A 6,287-nucleotide genomic window follows, 5' to 3' on the forward strand; every position below is an offset into this window, starting at 1 on the left:
AGTTTTGATATTAAAATATGACAACCAACCTTGACATACCAACGCTTGGTGGGTTCAACCGAGCAATGCTCTAACAGAAAACTCTGTTGGACTTAGTAAAATAGGTAATGTAATTTGAGGGGTAGGTGATTGAGTGTATGAAAAGTTGGGTGTTTGTTGTTGTGGACAAAAAAAAGAATAACTTACATCTTCAGAGTTATCATGATCATCATTGTAAAGTAGTGAAGTTTTGTAATTACCTTGGAAACGATAATATGTCTAGGCTATTGGGTCTTTAGAGAACGAAAGAGACGGAGTTCTACCTTGAGAGCTTGTTGAATAGCTTCTGAAAAGACGAGGGTACCCAAATACACCACAATCTTTTTGTTTCAACCTATAAGTACTTTACCGAATGTGATCATCTATGGACAAAGTCGAGACAATACGACAATTCAGTTCACACTTCGTGTGATCATCTATGGATATGAGATCGAGACAATATGACAACAAGATAACTTGTGTGATTGATTATGGATACAAGATCGAGACAATACGACAACAAAGTTTGTTACTTGATAATAGGTTCGGTAATAACCAAACTCTATAGGATCACTATCAAGTATTGCGGAGTTAACGTACTTGTGTATTTTATTTAATTATAATAACAATTATAATGCGAAAATAAAAGTAAAATACACAACAAGATTTTGTTAACGAGGAAACTGCAAATGCAGAAAAACCCAGGGACCTAGTCCAGTTTTGAATACTCTCATATTAAGCCGCTATACAAAATATAGTACCAACTTCGTATAGTTGAGACCAAGAAGACTAACCCTAGCTACTTAGTTCCCTCAGTATCCCTGCGCCTTCGACTTTTAGAGTCACGCACGTGAATAGCAAGTCCTTTGGATCGTATTCCAAACAACAAAGGAAGAATCAGTTTGGTAATCACTCTAATCAATCTTACTACAAGATATAAATGAGTTGTTGACAAAGGCTCTTATGTGAAATATAATAAAATCCTTTGTGTGGTTAGATAAATTTATCCAATAACTACCGAAATAGTCAAGTTTAGATTCGCACTCAATCGATATAGATCTCAAAGAGAAATATAGAGAATGCCTATCTCATGCAACTAATCAATCGGATCTATCAAAGATAAATCGACTCTAGTTGGATCCCATCCAATCAAGGTTTGTGCACACAATTCACAAGATACAAAAACTAATAAGAAATCTTTTCATCTTTTTTTATCTTCAAAACCCGCACAACACCACTTGAATCTCTTGTGATCAATCATGCACAAAACAAAGTCTGTTAACAATGTATTATCACAAGATGTCTTTAGATCTAACAATAATTCTAAAGATCCCGTCGATACTCTGATCTAGTTTGAGTGAATCTTATATCAGAACAGAAGATTCTCAAGCATAAAAGAACTAGGTGCAATCAAAGTTTCAACAACCGTTAGTCAATCGAATCAAATCGAAAACTAATACCACTGCAATTATCTAGTTTCTCACCAATGGTACTCGTAGAGCTTCTTGATCCCACAGAAGCCTTTAAACGAGCGGTCGTAAGAGATTTCACCTAATTAGGATACTTTCCTCTCCGAATAGACGGCTCCACCAAAACCAACAAGAAATGAAGTTTGCATGGATCTTAGGATAGTTTGCTAGAAATGCAAACTTAGGTATTTATATACCAAGGATGTTTTGACACCAAGGAATTTCTAAACCGAAATATTCTCAAGATATGCAATGAATGACAAAATTCGGTTTTCCTAATTCCAATAAATGCTTGTCCAATATTTCCGAAATCTCTCAATAGCAAATCTTCAATTAGTAAATGCACATTACTAATTTTTATTCTCTAGAGCTATGCATTAACTGCTGGTAATTAAAGCATATAAAATCAAAAACCTTAATTTCGGCACATCAGTACACCAAATTCCCGGAATCGTAACAGCAATTCGTAACGGCTTGTGGGCCGTTACGAATTTCCCGTTACAAATGCTCGTTACAAAACATTCGTAATAGACTGAAGCCGTTATGAATTTTTTTTAGGCGTGCCAGTCACACGCTTACCAGGGTGGTAACACCTTTAGAATGTGCGTGTGCCATTCACATGCGTGCTATTATATTTCATCTTACACCGTATATGCCTAAGGTAACATCTCTACCCTTCATTCTAGTCTCGAGATGCATCTCAATAACAAAACCCTAAATTTTATTCCTACACCATATTTTTCTTCATCTCTTTCTCTTTCTCTATCTGTTTAACTCCGCCTCTTCGTCCCTCTTCCTCTCTGTCGATCTCTCTACACAGTGAGAAGATACAGATACTCAAAATCCTGATAAAAACAAGATCGAAGGAATCTCATTCATCTTATTCTTCTTCTTCTTTTTCCTTATTCTTCTTACGTTCTTTGTTTTTATGCTTCTCAGAATGAGAAACTTTTCATATCAATTAAGAAGAAATCTAGGGTTTCAGTCGAAGAACGAGAAGATTCGGATGAGGTTTGAATGGATCTGAAATTGAAGATGGGTTTGATTCAGATGAGGTTTTCGGTTCTGTGGATTGTGAAATGAAGTTGAGGATCTGTATCTTATCTTACAGGAAAGAAGGAGAAGAGATTGATGCTGCTACTGTTAAACAGATGAAATTAGGAATTAGGGTTCCTGTATCTGTTGTTGCTGATAATTTGAGAGGGGTTTCGTGGAATCAAAATTTGTAGCTGTTATGGTTGAAGATCGAAGATGGAGGTTCTAGTGTTTTCCACTGTTAAAGGAAGAACGGATTGATGAAAAAATTGAGTTCAAAGAGAAAAGAAGATGAGGTTGAATACAGAGGTTTGTGCTAAAGGGTTCTACTGGATTTGTTTTGAATCTCAGGGTATTTCTTTAATTCTTTTGATTATTATCTCTGTTTATGTTTTTGGCCTTTTTGGTAAACCCTAGTCTAATTTGTGATCATGGATTTTGAATTTAGGAGTCTGATTTGGTTAGTTAATACACAAAGTGTTAATGTTTTTGAATTATTATGACAATAGTCTTGGAAAACGAAATGGCAGAGCTGTTAATGCATGAAACACAGGTTCATGACAGAAAAGAAGATGGGTTATGCTGTTGCGGTAGAGATGGGAGCAAGCAGCTAGTTATGGATGGGTCTGAGCTGAAACAGATGGTGGTGACCATGGCAAGCTGCAATGGACTGAAATAGATGTATGTGTAGGATGCAGTTGCAGGCAGAAGCTTGTGTATTTTCGGAGCAGAAGCTGATGCTGCTGGTAGAATGAGATGTTGCAGTACAGCTGAGATGAAATGAGTGGTTATTGGTGGGTTGTTGAATGCCTGAGATGCTGCTGCTGCTGCGAAGAATAGCTTAAGGAAATGGTCGCAGTCATGATGAAGCTGACTTGGAATTGCAGGTGCAAGCTGGAATGTGATGGCAGTTGTGGTTGATGCTGAACTGAAGTGCAGGAAATGGGTTGTGCAGGCATGAAAGGAAGGTGGCAGTAATACTGGAGGGCTGCGAATTGATGTCGGACTTGAATGTTACAGGGAAGAAATGATGTTGGTGTTGATGCTGTTGCTGTTAAGGCACTCAGATGCGAGCTGATGCTGATTGATTTGTGTTCGCTAATCATGATTTATCTTTTCCTCCTGCTTACTTGATGACCTTAATCGAACCGCTATAAAAATTTGTTTACAGAATTTAATGTTTTTGTTTTCAGAAATTGATTCTAGTGATAGTGGATTAAACACATCAAATAGGTGCTTCCAGATTACAATCTCTCCATAAGTAAGATTTTTCTTACTTTCTTATTTAATTTTTATTTTTATGTCTGGGCATATAGAAGTGAACCCTAAACCTTGGGTTTTCTGGTAATCAGGAAGAAGACAATGAGGAGACATCTAAAGGTATGGCAGTATTGCTGATAGAAAAGGACAGGATAGTAGAAAGACACATTAAACAATTTTAATTTAGTGCATTACGCGAAGTTTTGTTACTTTAATCGCGTTACTTAACATTTTGATGTTGTTTTATGATGCGGTTCTGCTGGCTTTAGTTTTTGCTCACACTGAAAAGTACCCAGATGAGCCACCACTTCTACACGTGAAAAGGTTGGTAAAACATACATATAAAGACCGGTCCTGTAGTATATTGCCTCATGTTCGTGTTTCATAGTCAAACACCCTGCTGTTGCTATTATGGTCTATTGAAATACCATTCACTATTTACATCGGCCATGTATATTTGGTCGAGATACCTTTAGGATCTCGGGCATGTCGTTGTGGTTATTCTTGCATATTGTGCTAATGCCTTGGTAAAATGACGGACAAATGGTTTTATTGGTTACTTTGCTTGATTATATTGTGTTGGCGGCTACCTTTTTGTTGGGCCAAATCCCAAATTGACCTGATGTTCACTTAAATATTCACCCCTTACTGAAAATTTTCATACTCACTCACCTACTAGCAAACTATAAGAGATTTTTTCATGCAAGTTATGGATTTTTTTTCTTTCATTTTTAAGTTCTGTAAGTATTATCTGACCATCCAGTTAGTCATCAATTGTATATCTCTACCCAATTGCTCAACTTGTATGGTAAATTATCCGGTCTACCCGATATACCCATGTTCAACATACTAAATATTCTCAAGTACTTCTCAGTCGTGACCCCCATCTTGGCTATCCTTGTTGTATTTACTTTTTTGGCTTCTTATTATCCCCCCTACCTAGATTGGTTCAAGCAACTAAGCTATTCTGGGTTTATTTTGTGCAGTTTAAAAGGAATACGTTAGAGCATCTCCAGGCGTTAAAACAAAAGCTTGAGGAGGAGGTAAATCCGTGTATTTTCTAAAGCTAATCCTTACCAAAATTATACTGTAAAGAAACAGATGTTCTTAATGCCCTTAATTGTTTCTGATTGAACTTCTGACCTTCATGGTTTACTTGATTAACCTGAAGCCTAGAACCAGTTTCTATAAAAAAAACAAATGATTTAGGTTCTCAATAGCTCGATCCTGATAATTTTCTTCTATTATTTCTCTTTTCTTTTCATATTTGCTGAAGCTGATTTTGTTTATTTATAATGTCGTATTATGTGACTAAATCGATTTGATCATCCTTATATGTCCTTCTCATTAGATGTTAGGACACTTATGCTTACATTGTTCTCCTATATTTTGTGAATGTAACTTATTAGGAAAAATATTGCTTCATGTGCTTCTTAGTAAAACTATAATTGACATGAATGTTCCAACTATTTAAAATACTCCAGCTGAAATAAATATATTTGCATCATCAGTCTTTTGTTGTGTTCATCTTCTATCAAAAACAACTGCAATTAAAAATGTTTGACCCACTTTTGTGTTATTTTAGGCATCCGAAAATCTTGGCATGGCTATGAATCTGAACTGCTGTGTGTCACATACCAAGTAGTAGCTCTATATAGGGTGTGGATATTCTTGCTATTTCATTTCTGTATGATCTACAATGTTGAGAGCCTGTGACCTCTCTGTATGTTCAGTTTTTTATGCTTGTACATTTCATAAATTTGGTAGCCTTACAGATTTTTTGGTTTTTTTCATGTAGTATGGGTTGGGCATTATGAACTTAAAGCGAGGGATTATGAAGAACGTGATGAAGAATTCTTGGCAACTAGTGTTTGGGAAGTATCTGCAAGCTTTGAGCAAGTTACTATCTAGTGTATGAGCTGAACTTATAAGTAAAAATGATTTGGAACTTTATGTATTCCCTTGAGTCTGATACTCCACAAAATATAATTTGGTACTTAGAGAATTTGAGTTTTTTTTTTATATGAATTGATTGAACGTGATGTTATGAATGTATTAATGGAAGAAACTATTGTTGAGTGTGGACGATGGATAATGTGAAGTGTATGCAGTTGGAACTCCGACGTACTTTCAGGACGACAATGAACTGCCAGTTAATATTGACCTGGTCAAAATTGGTCGTTATTGACAGGTTTTGACCAGGTCAAGGTTGACCGGCAGTAATTTTTTTGCTGTTACGAAAAAGTTCGTAACGGCTCTTAGCTGTTTCAACTTTCCACGTAGTAACGGCTCCAGCTCGTTACTAATTGCCACGTAGTATCGGCTTGAGCATGTTTTGTTACAAAAATATTCGTAACGGCCTTGAGCTGTTACCACGTGGCAATTCGTAACGCACACAGCTGTTACGAGGGCCGTTACAACCAAAATTCGTAACGGCCACAAAGCCGTTACAAAGGAAAATGTAACACCCACTTTTGCAACAGCAAAAGCCGTTACAACCCGTTC

At 36.5% G+C, this 6,287-nt stretch overlaps 1 long non-coding RNA gene across 3 annotated transcripts; it reads left to right on the forward strand.

The window, feature by feature from the left end:
* The first annotated feature begins 2,269 nt into the window (after window positions 1-2,269).
* LOC113282471 lies at window positions 2,270-5,863 on the forward strand. 3 transcript variants are annotated; one of them, XR_003326964.1, is made up of 6 exons: window positions 2,270-2,874; window positions 3,053-3,783; window positions 3,875-3,902; window positions 4,052-4,106; window positions 4,769-4,825; window positions 5,581-5,863. It is a non-coding gene; the product is annotated as an uncharacterized LOC113282471 (long non-coding RNA). The 3 variants fall into 3 exon arrangements; XR_003326965.1 differs by having other exon boundaries at window positions 3,076-3,783; XR_003326963.1 differs by having other exon boundaries at window positions 2,270-3,783.
* Window positions 5,864-6,287: the final 424 nt, after the last annotated feature.

The sequence above is a fragment of the Papaver somniferum genome, chromosome 5, assembly GCF_003573695.1.
Source record: "Papaver somniferum cultivar HN1 chromosome 5, ASM357369v1, whole genome shotgun sequence".
NCBI classification, from domain to species: Eukaryota; Viridiplantae; Streptophyta; class Magnoliopsida; order Ranunculales; family Papaveraceae; genus Papaver; species Papaver somniferum.